The sequence below is a fragment of the Microcebus murinus genome, chromosome 13 (assembly GCF_040939455.1).
Source record: "Microcebus murinus isolate Inina chromosome 13, M.murinus_Inina_mat1.0, whole genome shotgun sequence".
Classification (NCBI taxonomy): Eukaryota; Metazoa; Chordata; class Mammalia; order Primates; family Cheirogaleidae; genus Microcebus; species Microcebus murinus.
Window position 1 is genome coordinate 51,585,961 of NC_134116.1, and position 15,331 is coordinate 51,601,291.

The following is a 15,331-nucleotide window of genomic DNA, read 5'->3' on the forward strand; positions in this document are numbered from 1 at the left end:
ATTATCCTCTTTACTGTTTATCACAATAGTACATATGAGATATGTGCTATATATTTTCTATTTTACAGATACAGATTGCACACCAGTAAATGGTAAAGCTGAAATTCAAGTCCAGGTAAGGCCAACACTTAAAAACCCAATGCACTCTGTATTTTATAGCAATAAACATGTGGGAGTGTGTGTGTATGTGTGTGTGTGTCCCTTCACATGCTGTTTGTTATGGGCAAGATAGGGAAAAATAGGAAGAATGAATCCAGTAGATTATCTGAGGAGGTATCAGTGCCGTATATGTGGTGGACCAGTATTTGCATGCCATTGTCTGCATCTCTGCCATATAAACTAGCATTTAATAAACAGGGTGGCAGGATTTTTAGATTTTATCAGATGTTAATCAGTATCATCTTTTATTTTATTTTATTTTTATTTTTTTGAGCCAGTCAAATTTAGTAGTGGGGGGTTGAGTACCAACTTTAGTGACACTAATGTTAATAAGTTCTGATAACCCACTACTGTTGGACCAGCCTAATCAGTATCATCTTAATGGCAGCTATATTTGTCTGATATAAAGCAACTTATCAACACATTTTGCCCTTGCCTCTCTCCTGAATTGTTTTGGACTGCTTCTGTCTGGTAGCACAAATTGCTGAACAATCTAGTCTTTGCATGGTATGCTGCTAATATACTCCCGACACCACTATGTGAGTTTAAATTACCCAATGCCAATAAAATACTCACTTTGTATGTCAAATAATGTGTGGAAGAAACATGCTTCACTTCCACTTATTGGTGGACATGATGTATTGGCTCTATAAACATAGTGCTTAGCATAAAAAAACATAGTTTTCAGATAAACGGACTATTTTATTCCCTTCATTTTTCTTCCCTGCATATTTTTTCTCAAAAATGTATGAAATATGTTTAGTTATTGCCTCGCTTGGCACTTGCAAGTTGGTTTCTTTTAGGATGAACAGCTTTTAGATTTCCAAGCAGAACAATGAAAGGAAAACTGTGAAACCTGCCTTCTGCTACAGCCCAAGGGGATGGAACAAAGTCAGTTGCCTGGTAGAGGCGGTCTTTAACTAAAGGTCGAATAAAATTGTACTGGAGGCTTTGAGATTAGCTTCAAGTGGCTGTTTTAGGTAGGTGGGCTGACCTTATGAGAATTGGAGAGAAAAAAAAATAATATTCTAAAGCCAATGCTCTTTGTTCCCTCTGACTCGCCTCTTCATTTTAGGAGATGTAAAATGCTGACTCGTCTGCAATACCTTTTCTCTTCATGAGATTATACAAAGTCTTAAACTAAGATATTTATGGTCAAGAAGTTTGTAATGAAGGTAGCAGAATACACCCCTCAAAATTTACCACTTTGGGGCCGGGCGCGGTGGCTCACGCCTGTAATCCTAGCCCTCTGGGAGGCCGAGGCGGGCGGATTGCTCAAGGTCAGGAGTTCAAAACCAGCCTGAGCGAGACCCCGTCTCTACCATAAAAATAGAAAGAAATTAATTGGCCAACTAATATATATATATATATATATATATATATATATAAATCAGCCGGGCATGGTGGCTTGTGCCTGTAGTCCCAGCTACTCGGGAGGCTGAGGCAGGAGGATCGCTTGAGCCCAGGAGTTTGAGGTTGCTGTGAGCTAGGCTGACGCCATGGCACTCACTCTAGCCTAGGCAAGAAAGCGAGACTCTGTCTCAAAAAAAAAAAAAAAAAAAAAAAAATTTACCACTTTGGTATAAGGATTTTTTTGAGTTAAAGATATTTGAAAAATACCAGATGCAGTCAGGGCATTCTAATCCTTCTTTTTCTTCCTGAAAACAGGGGATTAAAACTCCTTGTGAAAGATGCCCACCCTATACCAAGAGAAAATAAATATTCAATGGGGAGTCACAATTGAGAGAACTTTGTAATATCAGGGAGAGCACAAATGCAGCCCTACAAATTATGCAGTCTAATTTCCCACATTTGGGGAAATCACAGGGTGCACATCCAGAGTGCAATGGATAAGACTCACCCTGGGAAAACCACCTTCATAATCATGGTATCTCCCCTGCCAGGTAAGTCAAAGAGATCTTATTAAAATAACTCTTTTATTCCTCTAGCCTCCCACCTAATTCAGTTACTTTTCCGAAATTACCTCTCCTTATTCAACCTAATATAAAAGCATTTGGATTTTGTCACTTCTTTGGGTTTTCATTTCCTTGTGAGGGCTCCCTTGTCACGTAAACCTTATACGCTTTTCTTCTGTTAATCTACCTTATGTCAATTTAATTCTCACTCCTAGCTGGAACCCTAAGAGGGTGAGGTAAATGGTTCCTCTCTCCTATAGAAAAAGTTAGGAGGAAGTTAAAAGGTATCTCCTAAGGTGGTTATAACACATGCCCACAAACTAGGTGGCTTCAAACAATGGAAATTTATTCTGTCACAGTTCTGAAGGTTGGAAGTCTGAAATCTAAGTGTCAGCAGGGCCATGTTCTCTGTGAAGGTTCTAGAGGATGATCCTTTTTTGCCTCCTCCTGGCTTCCAGTAGTTGATGGCAATCCTTGGGGTTTCCTAGCTAGGCTTGGAAATGTATCACTCTCCTCTCTGCTTCCATTGTCACTTGGTGTTCTTCCTTGCGCATCTCTATTAATATATCTGCGTCCAAATTTCTTTCTTCTTATAAGTACACTACTCATTGGATTAATGCCTACCTTTATACAGCATGTCATATTTTAACTTCATTGTATCTGCAAAGACCCTATTTCCAAGTAAGGTCACATTCTTGGGTACTGTGGATTAGGACTTGAACATATTGTTTTGAGAGACACAATATTACCCACTATAAGGGGCAAAGCTACAAAGTGAAAAAAGCACTAGATTTGGAGCAAAGGTACAGCTGAGTATTGTCTTGGTGGGAGGAGGTGGTAGTTAGTGCTCTTCGTCACTTCCATCAGCCTCTCTGTCCATTTCTTTTAGGTGAACAATTGAGCTTTTTTCAATCTTATACTAAATGCTATACAAATGCAGCTTTCAGAAAAGTCTGCTAGTTCCTTTTCCCACCCTGACTGTCAATCTTAAATCCTTGGAGTGTAGAAATTATGGAGCCACTGACATGGAATCAGAAGATGGGTCTGTTGTGAACTCCATCATTTCCCAACTGTGTGCCCTGATGTTCCTGTGCTTAACCCTTTCAAGGTCTATCTGGCAAGATAAATTACAGCTCCATCTACCTAGTCAGATTAAATTATATAATAATAGGATGTGGAGCGGGAATATTTCTTTTGCCTCAGAATTGGCAACTATATCTCACAGTTATGGTCCAAGAAATACTAATAAAATACATTGTTTAAAAAACACACACCAAAATTGAGGCCACTTTCTACAAGCTTTGAATTCCTATTGCTGTTCCCATTCATTGCCAACATAATGCCTCATAAACTCCATGTCCTTACCACTCAAGCAGAGGACTGGGGAAAGGAATGGGACTGGGAGGGGAGAATTGTCTAAATGCTCTGTCTTTAGCCTAGTGGGCAGTGCTGTGACTTTTCTATTCTTCCTGTCCTGGTTTGCTTTGTATCTGGCAGAAAGATTGCAAAATAATATCACTGCCCTGTCCATTGCAACCAAATCATTTACACTGTTACTTTTCAGATTCTTCTAATGACAGGTGGAATCTGTCATATTTCATATATGGATTGGCTCTATGACTTGCTTTGGGCAATAGATTATAGCAGAAGTGAGTTCTGAGTCTAGTCCTCAAGAAGCCGTGCATATTTCACTCTCTTTCTATAATCCAGCCACCACTGTGAGAACACGCTCAAGCTAGCTGTCAATGAATATTAAGGGCATGTGGAGCAGGGGAGACTGGAGTCGTCCCAGCTGGAGCCATCATAGACCAGTCATTTTCCAGCTGACTCACCAGCTGACTGCAGATGCTTGAGTGATTCCAGATGAGTTCAGCTGAGGCTCACTAGATTGGCTGAAAAGCCCAGCCACTCTTACCTTTTGGAAGTAATAAATGGTGGTTGTTTTAAATCACTAAGTTTTGGGGTGCTTTGTTATGCACCAATATCTAAATGATACAGAAACTGATACTTATAGGCAAGATGTTGCCATAACAAAATCCCAACATAGGTTGCAGTGATTTTGCAGTAAGATGGCAGTGGGGGTTGGAAACAATCATGATCTTTGTTTGCAGGACCAAAACATGTGTTAAAATGTGGCCTGTGGTGGAAGACAGAAACTGTTTCTAATGCACTTTTGGACTTAATCAAGTTGATCTCCAGGCAAATGTTGAAAGTGTAGCTTAGTTGCTCTTAGCTGCATGTAATAAGGTAACCTAAAGTAAGAGACGAGCTAAAGAAAGAATTGTCCATTAATTTGCACACAGAATTTAGAGGAAATATAGAGGAGTTTCTTGGTTGGAAAATAAAACTATTTCTCTTCTCCGGTGTCTTTTGCCAGTAACAGATTCTCAAAGTAAAATGAAGTGTGGATACAGGGATCAAATTAGAGTAAGGTTATGAGACCCTTTGTTAAGACTTACAAATTATTAATAAATCTTTCTTGGTTAAGAATTAAGTCTTTAAAAAAAGAATATTTTTTTTTTCCTAAAAGAAATAAGGTCATAGTCAGCTGGATAAAAAAGACTTCCTAGGAAATTTATTTAGGTGTGGTCTCACAGAAATCTGATCCCAAAATAACAATGATTACATCTAGAAAGTGAGACTGAAAAACAATTTGGGTTGTGACTTTTGGAATATGAAGTGGAAAATAATCAGGTACAGATAAAGCCCATAAAAGTTTTAATTGGATTGTATTGCCAAAAGAGCAGCTAAATTGAGCTAAAAGGGACTGACGCTTTTCAAATCTCAAAAGTAATTCTGGACCCTCTATTTAATATGGACAGGAATTGAGTCAAGAAAGCTGCTCAGCTGCAAGCTCTAGTCCTTTCTACATAAATAGGAAGTGATGGAAAAAGGATATTGCAGACCTAAGAAGCAGGAGGGTGGTAGCAAGGTCTGAGGAGAACATTAGACAAGAGAAATCACCAGATAGTAGAACTAGTATGTAATAAAGGAACATTACCCAACCCTGAATTGCCGGTTCTGGCAATAGTTGCTTAGTAGGATTTCAGAATTGATGTTGAGCAATGACTATTCTGTCCCGTTCCTTCTCCACATTTTTGAATGGGAATGTTATTTTTGAATGGAAGGGTTTGTTATTCTTTCCTAGATTTATTATCATATTTGGGTTCTGGAAGGCTTGTCTTTTTTAGGTCAAAAGTCTCTGGGTCGTAAGGAACCATACAAGACCTGATATAGATCACAATCATCATGCCATGACTGAATGGGATCTTTAAAGGTCTTGGGAGATGGTGAGTGTATTTTGCATATGGGATAGATATGAAAAATTGAGGCCAGAGGATCTCTCTGTTAATTTGATTGCCAAAATTCTCCTAACTTTCTGTCCTCTCCTTTTTCCTTGCTCTTTACAATGTAACCTTACAGCTTTTGCCTTCAATAAGTGGAGTCTATTTCACTATTTCTTGAATCTGATATGACCTCATGACTTTTTTTGACCAAATCATATAGCAGAAGTGATGGTGTTCCATCCCTACGCCTTAAGATACCTTGCATACTTCCTCTGTTCCTCTTGGAATCTTGTCATTGTCAAGAGAACAAATCCAGGTAAGGCTGCCAGATGAGTGACACATGAAAAAGGGCTGTGTCTTCCAGTTGGGACCATGGTAGAACAGCTAGCCCCAACTTACCTGCCCACCATGCCACCTGTGGGTGGATGGGGACCCCCAGATGAGATGAACTGAGCCTCACCCAGATCAGCAGAACTCTTTAGCTGGATATAGACTTATGAGAAATACTAAATGTTTGTTGTTTTCAGAGCATCACATATTTGTGTAGTTTCTTATGCACCAATAGCTAACTAACACACTGCCTGTCTTAGTCTGTGCCGCTGTAACAAAATACCCAAGACTGGGTGATTTGTAAGCAACAGAAATTTATTTTCACAGTTCTGGAGGCTGGAAAGTCCAAGACCAAGGGAGGTTTGGTGTCTGGTGAGGGCTGCTCTCTGCTTCTAAGATGACACCTTGTAGCTGCATCTTCAGAAGGAACAACCACTGTGTCCTCACCTGGTAGAAAGGACAGGAGGGAATGAACCCACTTCCTCAAGACCCTTCATAAGGGAGCTACTCCTACCCATGAAGGCTTTGCTTTTCTGACTTAATCACCTCTTAAAGCCCCCACTTCTTAATGCCATCATACTGGTGATCAAATTTCAACACATACATTTTGTGAGACATTCAAATCATAACACTGCCTAAACCAAGCAAGGGGGAAAGATCTAACAGAATCATCCATGAAGTCTGGGGATGTCCAGGAGAATGGATGATTAGCATGTGTTCTATCATAGGAGTTCTCCTGTTCAGTGGACTTACTGATGTCCTCTGTGCCTATTTGAGCTGTTACCCTAACCTAGAGGGCTTGCTGACTACCAGGCTAGCTGTCCCTTCCCCCTCAACCACCAGTGATTGCCTGTGATGTGAATCACTGGTGGAAGTTGAGCCATGTTAGAAAACTCAATGCTATAGCTTCCTAACATAATTCAGGGAAGTAAACAGCAAGTAGGTACTAAGGGGAGCGTTAGTAACAGACACTTGTCTATGCTGAGGGCACCAGGCCCCCCAAGTAGTGTCAGCTGGAGAACAGTGACAGTCAGCTGAAGAGACTCTTTCCCCTTTGCCTTCCTTCTTCTATGTCTTTATGGAAAAGCTAAAAGCAGAAAGCATAGTTGAAGGCATAATGAACAGATCATTCTCATTCCTGACTTAAAGCCCTTACTTGGTTTTGGGAAAAAAGAAAAACATGAGATTGGAGTTTTAATCTACTCTGGGTTGTATTTTTATGTCTGAAAGTGACTCTGAAGCTATGAGATCTGTCTAAGACATCCTTAAGGAACAGAAAAGATTTGACAGAGTTTGGAGAAAAATAAAATTGTCTCAAGTATATAACTGAACAAGTTAAAATTGTTCAATAAAATGACTATAAATAGCTATCACACTATACATTTGCATCTGTGCTTTACAGTTTGTGAAAAAGTTTTACATACATGTTAGTATATAATCATTGATAAAAATACATAGCATTTATTTAAGTGTTTTGTAAACTGTAAAGTTCTATGAAAAACATTCTATCAATTTTAATTTTAAATATTTGTTTCCATATATTCTATTATTTTAAAAGTAGAGAGAGTTACTAAAAATCTCAAATTATCTTCATTTGCTCCAAAATTGAATACGTTTTTTCCCTCACTTCCTATGATATTCTTCCATGACTGGTTACATGCTAGGAAAGTGACAGAATTTCTGACTTTCTGTCAAATTTATGTTATTCATACAAGACATTTCAAGCCTTAGAGTTAATTTCAATTCAGAAATATTCACTTTTGTTGACAGAATGAATTATTGCTTATTTGCATACTATCCACTTAGCTGATGATGTTCACATGTCTTGCTCACTGCACATTCAGTACTGGTTCCATGCTGCTCTTACGTGTGTTTTTCTCTCTTTGTTAGTAAGGATTCTCTGGAGAAACAGAAACAATAGGAGATAGAGATTTATTACGATAAATTGAGTCACACAATTATGGAGGTTGAGAAGGTTCCTTTTCTATAATACTATACCGATGTTTACTGACTCATATCCAACAAAGGCTTAATATCCTGGGCCTCCCCCCTGAGAACTATTCATCCCTGAGACTCACTGACTCACCACTATGCATCTGCCCAGTTAAACATGACTTAGCCTTGTGTCCTAATGACATACTCGAGCTGTGTATTACATATCTGAAATGATTCTCACCCTTGCTCCTTACTTATAATGTTAAATTCATCACTCTTCCTCCCACTGCCTATCAGCACTTTATTCCTAAAACTTTTTTTTTTTTTTTTTGGTGTTCCTTCTTGAGTAGGCCACAATAGATTCTCTTCCTTCCTTCTTTCTATTATTTCCATATGAAAAATAGCCTTTTAACCAATCTCTGTACTGTAGTCTTTCATCTTCAACCAAATGGATATCACTGAGTTTGTTTCCCTAAAATTCTATTTGCATCATAATAGATTATTGTTTACATGAAATAATATTTTTATGATATGAAATATATTATTATCTACATGAAGAAGTTAAAACTTACCCTGACATTCAAATTCCTCTGTACTCTGACCCCTTTAACTCTCCAAGTTTATCTCCTCCTATTCTCACACCCTAATGCTCTATTCCGACAAGGATGATCTTTGTACTCTCTCTCCAAATAACCTGCCTGTGCTGCGCTTTAAGCTTTTGTTCAAAATGTTCCTGCCTGTCACGTTCTTCCTTCTACCCTCTAGATTCAAGCAGACTTCAAGGCTCAGATGTGTTCTGACTTCTTATGGGACAACCTTCCCTAACAACCCCCACCATATCAACCCAAATGACCAATTTCTCTGTACAAAATGAGGCCTTTTAGTCAGCAGTTGTTTCATTGTTGAGTGAAGATGACACCGAACAACTAGTTATTTATAACCTATCTCTTCTTTGAGGAGGATTTATAGACAGTTCCTACATGTATGTTTTTACAGTTCACAATGCATTTTGACATACATTCCCCCATTTGGTCCTCACAAAAATGCTGCCAGGGAGGCAGGACAGATATTAATCTTGTTTGAAGATGAAAAGACTGAGGCTCAAAGAGATTAGGACTCAAAGAATTTACAAAATAGCCTCAGGTCAGGTCACTGGGAATGACAGGGTTTTGAGCACAAGTCTTTGGACTTCTTTTTGCCTTTTACTATATGCCTCAAAATTATTATATATGTTAAACTAATGAAATATGCACATGGAAGCATTTTATAATCTGCATAGAGTCATGCCAATAGGAGTTTTTAGAATTATATTTTTCTATGTTCTCTGTTGTATTTTATATTCCCAATATTGATTTTTTTCAATATTACTTAGAATTTATTATTGTTCTAAAGGTACTAGGATTTGAGGATATAAAGATGAAAATATGTGTTCTTGCCTTTAGAGAGTTTATAGTCAAGTGGAAAGGCAGAACAAATGAAGAACAAACTCAATACAACGTGATGTGACTACGAGGAATGAATGACTATGATATAGTAGGAGAAATGGAACAGTCCTAAATGGCTGTTAATTTTTATGCTTCACGGCAAATCTATAAAGCTTATTGTCAGGAATGACAAACAGAAATAATGAGTAGGGAATGAAGAAGGCAAAGAAAGAAAGTAGGAAACATTTATTCAAAGCAGAAAGAAAACCCTAATATAATGAATGTCTGTTTTGTGTCAGGAACTGTACTAGGCTCTCCGGCATATTAGATCGGTGCAAAAGTAATTGCGGTTTCAGACCAGGAAGTTTAAATCATTATATTACTATTTAATCATTGCAAAATATTATGAAACATCACCATCACTGTCATCAAAAATGAAAGCCTGAGAAGTTCAAAAGCATTTCCAAGGTCATAGAAATAATATTGAGTTCATAGTAATACTGATAAATCATATTGCTGAGTCAAACACTGGCTACAAATGTATTGTCTAAAACTGTGGTCCCCAGGTCCCCAACCCCTAGGCCATGGACCAGTACCGGTCTGGGCCTGTTAGAGACTGGGCTGTAGAGTTCTGCTGCCCTCCCTCCCACCCCCATCCATAGAAAATCATCTTCCATGAAACTTAGGAAAGGGGGTGAGGGGTGACCTGCACAGCGGGAGTTGAGCAGCAGATGAGCAAGTGAAGCCTTGCAGTTCCCTATCTCTTGTATCACCCCCTGAGCTCTGACCACCCCCGTCTTCCATGAAACTGATCCCTGGTGCCAAAAAGGGACTGCTGGTCTAAAACATTATTTCTACTAAAAGGAAAAAATCCAGCCTCTGTCTCCCTCTCTGCCACCACCTCTTTTCTTATATTAAACATAATACTTTGTGTATCTATGTATCTATGCACTCCAGAGATATCAACAGCCTGAAGTTCATTTTGGCACAATATGATCTTAGTTATGTTGAATGAGAAAAGGGCAGATATAGCTTAACAAATACAAAAAATATCCAGAAAAGCTTCATTTTGTGAAATTACTATTTTAGAACATTTTGAGAACTTCTGCATACTTACTTATCAAAGCCATACTTAGTCTACTTTGAGAGTTCAACCAGCCATTGATAATTGAATAATAAGCCAGATTTTTGCTAATAATACATTTTTGCTGTGCTTAAGTGTTCAGCTGCCACCAACAACAATCCGATGGGGGTAGAAAGAGTACTACAGATCTGAAATATAAAGATATCCACAGTAGGATTAGCTGGGTGATGATGTTCACCTGCAAAATTACATATTAGATCTCTGTACCCTGTCAAATATTTAAGTAACAAATCAAGAAAGAGAGCCTTTGTCAACCTCTTATTTGGAACCAGATGTACCCTAGCTTTGTCATCACAATCTGCATCTTTAATCTTTAGATATGAAAATGTCATATTAATTATAAATGCCCCATTAATTACATCTGATTGTTTAGGACGTGAGGTGGTGAATATGTCTTTTTGTGCAGGTGGTATGATTCTTAGTAGAACTATATAATATCTATAACAGGCTGGACAATTTATTTATAATTCACTCTGAATGAAATTTGTTTCATCAAGAAAGTATGTAGATATTCCAATCATTAGAAAACAATCACAGTCCCTTCTGTTGTAGTAATTTTTCTTTTTATAATACAAATTTTTCTTATGGAAGAAAAACTACTTTGCTATAATTGGTTTCTACTATACTTTATTCTTTTATGCATACACCTGTCTTCTTATCTGCATGTCTCTCAGATTTAAGGCTGCAGCATTGGCTTTAGTTCATGGTGGTATTTGTGATGTACTATGGATTGAATTGAAATCCTTTGAACTCATTTAGGCTGTGACATTTTATGGCAGATTAATTAAAATGATTCGTAGTTACTTTAGCTTCAGTAGGAGAAGTGAACAGTTTTCTGATGTGAAATCCTCTCTTTGGCATTCCTCTCTTCCTGACTGATTACTTTAGCAATCTCTAAATTACCATGTTTCCTTTACAAGTTATTGAACAATGATATTTGTGTTGCGTACATAGGTAATTTAGTATTTGTGGATAAAGTCAAACTCCTTGCAATACCTGGTGTTTGTAGCTCAATACCTATCCTTGAATCAAGGGACACACTAACCTGCTGGGAATGGAACATCGCAAAAGGCTGCGTGAGGCTCTGTTGCTATGATTTGTTCCAGCAATGCTCCAGCCGGACCTGCTTGAAAAATAAAAAGTGGAGAATGCTTTATGCCACAGCCCCAAGTTGCCAAGACACTGACTCTCAGGAACGAGAACTATTTCTTTCTAGACAGTTCAAATTCATGCCAAGTAACACAAAGTTCTTCAGTTATCTTATCTAAGACTGGTGATTCTTTCACATAATATCTGAATCAGGAAGTGACAATCCTTTTCTATTTCATTATCTGTGAACATTTTAGCTTCAACTGTACTAATTTTCAAAGGTTTTGTCTGTTTTTGGCTATCCAATCAGTATGCGAAATTGTGAAATATATCTATAGACTGCTGTACTAAATAAGATAAATAGGAAGTTAACTCTTGGTTACTGTAGCTGATTTTTCAGTCAGTTGTTTCTCTTTAAGATTTCTCCCTTCTCTAGATTTCTGCTCCCATTTGATGATTTTATTGCTTATTAGTTCTGGTAGAAAACTGAAATTAGACAACACTCACACTTGTTAACACTTCTAATAAAAAGTGTGCTAAGAATGAGAGAAAAGAGAGAATCACAAAGTCTTAGAACTGAAGAAAATTTAGAAAATATACAGTCCAGTTTCTTATTTAGATACAAAATTTTAGAATTAGGTGTTAGATGAATACCCTAAAATATAGTAAAATAGATTAACTTGAAAAAACACTTAATGAATAATGGCGAAAATAATACATGGTGTTATATGGAGTTTTCATTTTAATATCTCTACTGAAAATTGAGAGTTGAATAGTGAATTTGGTAAGTCTTATGTTACTATGGATGATAAGATGGCATATTTTATTTGTTTCAATGGCCTATTTTTTGTGGGTACTGAATAATTACTATTCTTAATTCCCAGATATAGAGCTAAGGCTCATAATGATTGTCTCACTGATCTGGTTTTTAAGTATTTTGGTAGGTACTGGAATTCAAGTCATTTGGTTCCAATCCAATTTCTCTCTTTTTTTTTTTAACACCATGGTATACTTTAATGATTTAAAAATAAGAATTATTAACATGTACTTTGGACTTATATTTGTTTTGTTTTAATTGTATCTTATGCTTATGCTCCTGTTTTATAGAGTAGACACTTATGGACATATATTTATGTTTCAAACTTAAAGTGGTTAATCAGTGGAATTTCTACAGCTTCTGATCAATGTTAGTCACATCTCATAACTCTTCAGGATTTCTGGTTTAGATCAGTCAACTTTAGATACTGCACTCTCTAATTTGATGCCCTTTTTCCAAGAAACAGAGCAGAGGTTCTACATGGCTGTGGAGAAGCTGATTTAAAATTTTTAAAAATGGATAGCCTGGGAGAGTGTCAGGCCTCTTTCAGTCCCAGGTGCTGTTTGTAGCTACAGGAGGGTACAGTTTATTCTTGTGATTGTCATACAGTTGTCCAACCAAATGTGGCTATTGGTTCTCTCTGGGCTATGGACCTCCAAATGCTAGATCTTTCATGGGGTTCATTTGGTGGTTCTTTGAAGCCTTCTACTGCTCTGTTCTCTGGCCTGGTGCACCTGCTGAGATATAGTCTGCTCCTTTCATTATCTCCACATATGGCTACTGTTAAAAGAAAAACTTTAGACAACATAAATTTAAGAGACTTTATTTGAGCAAAGAATGATCAGTGAAATGGGCAGCTCTCAAAACTAGAAGAGGTTCAGAGAGCTTGACTCCAATAGCCTGAGCAGTAAACTTTTATAGGCTGAACACAAAAGCAAAGTAAAGAAACTACTTGATTGGCTAAGGCTAAGTGTTTGTCCTATATGGGCATGGTCTCATAGGTGGTCCCAAGTTATATAGCCAATGGGCTAGTTGCAAATCCTACATCTGATAAGGAGTTAATATCCAAAATACACAACAAACTTAAAGAACTCAATAGTAAGAAAATAAATAACCCAATTGAAAAATGAGCAAAGAGTTTGAATAGACATATCTCAAAAGAAGATGTATAAATGGCAAATAGGTACATGAAAAAAATGCTAAACATCACTAATTATCACAGAAATGCAAATCAAAACCACAATGAGATATCATCTCACACTTGTTACAAAGGCTCTTATCAAAATTATATGAGCAAACAAGTGTTGGCAAAGATGTGGAGAAAAGGATGCCCTGCACACGTCATCAGGAAGTAAATTAGTCCAGTCACTATGGGAAACAGTATGGAGTCTTCATAGAAAAGCTAAAAATAGAATAACCATGTGATCCAGCAATTTTACTACTTGGTTATACATGTAAAGGAAATAAAATCAGTGTGTCAAAGTGATATCTGTACTCTCATGTTTATTGTAGCACTACTCATAATAGCCAAGATATGGAATTAACCCAAGTGTTTAGCAACAGATGATTGGATAAAGAAAATACAGTATATATACACAGTATTCTATTCAGCCTTACAAAAGAGGAAATCCTTTCATTCACATGAATGAACTGGGGGACATGATGTTAAGTAAAAGAAGCCAGGCACAGAAAGACAAATACCACATGATCCCACTTAAAAGTGGAATCTAAAAAATTTAACTCAGCATAGCAGAGAATAGAATGGTGGTTACCAGGGGCTAGGGTTTGGGGGTTAGAGAGATATTGGTCAAAAGATACAAAATTTAAATTAGATAGGAAGAATAAATTAGATAGGAAGAATAAATTAGATAGGAAGAACAATGTATTGCATTTAAAAATCACTAAGAGAGTAGATTTTGTTTTCTCATCGCTTAAAAAAATCATATGTATGTGAGGTAATACATATGTTAATTAGCTCAGCTGAGACATTCTACAACATATATACATTTTGAAACAACATGTGTGCATGATGTATACAATTTTTATTCGTCAATTAAAAACTTAATCAGTTATAAGAAATATCCCTAAGTTAAGTTTCAGTTTGCTTATATAACAGTTTTGAGTACAGGAACAACCTCAGGCTAATGGTCATTTGCTTATTTTCTTCGACACTGTATATCCTACAATCTCTCACTTCTAGGCTCCTCTAACTCCAGTTTACCTACTGTGGCATTCATTTGACTCATGTCAAATTCATGAATTCTTTTTTTTAATTTAAGTAGACATCCACAAGCTGTATAAATTTGTTTGAATACTTTTATAATACACTCTTTCCTTGTCTTTTTTTTTTTTTTCCGAAATGGGGTCTTACTCTGTCACCCAGGCTGGAATGCAGTAATAGGGTCATAGTTCACTGCAGCCTTGAACTCATGGGCTCAAGTAATCCTCTTGCGTCAGCCTCCCAAAAAGCTGGGACTACACCCTCACAGCACTGTGCCTGTCTAATATTTATTTTATTTTATTTTTTTAGAAATGTTTCTCAGGCTGGTCTCGACCTCCTGACCTCAGGTGATCCTCCCACCTCAGCCTTTGAGTCACTGAGATTAAAGGTGTGAGCCACTCCACCTGGCAAACTCATGAAGTCTTGAGGGCTGTGTTCTGAAAATGTAAGCTATTTCTCTGCAACATGTCTCTCAGTTTTATCATCTGTCTCCCATCCATTTCCTGGCCACATCAGGCATCTCTGCTGCTTGATCCTTTCACCACTTTCAGACAGAAGACAGGTACCAGTCTCCAGTTTGGGGGGGGGGCAGTGATAGATTGGGCACCATAGAGGGAGGGATAAGTTAAATGTTCTACCACTACCAACCTCACCCAGTACAGGAGAAAGAAATAGTTATTATCTGATGACTTAACTCTCCTCAGGAAGACAACCCTCCCTTGCTGAAAGGATAATGTGCTTTGTGGAGAGACTTATTTAAACTGTGAGATTCTAGGGCCATGAGTCAAGCTTCCTTTGAACATGAATATACAGAAATTAGCATCTTTTTCTTTTAACTATGAATCATTTCAACAGATATTCCTGCACCAGTTAGCAGCCCCTTGAGGACCAGAAAGACATCTCAGTGGGTATTTTATTTATGAAGTACTAATGTTCAAATATATAGATAAATAGGTAGATATACATTATACACATGCACAAATTATAGACTGTATTCCTAGTGTTGATA

At 37.4% G+C, this 15,331-nt stretch overlaps 1 pseudogene; it reads right to left on the reverse strand.

Moving 5' to 3' along the window:
• Positions 1-1,918: 1,918 nt before the first annotated feature.
• On the reverse strand, positions 1,919-2,071 carry LOC142875246 (uncharacterized; annotated as a pseudogene).
• Positions 2,072-15,331: the final 13,260 nt, after the last annotated feature.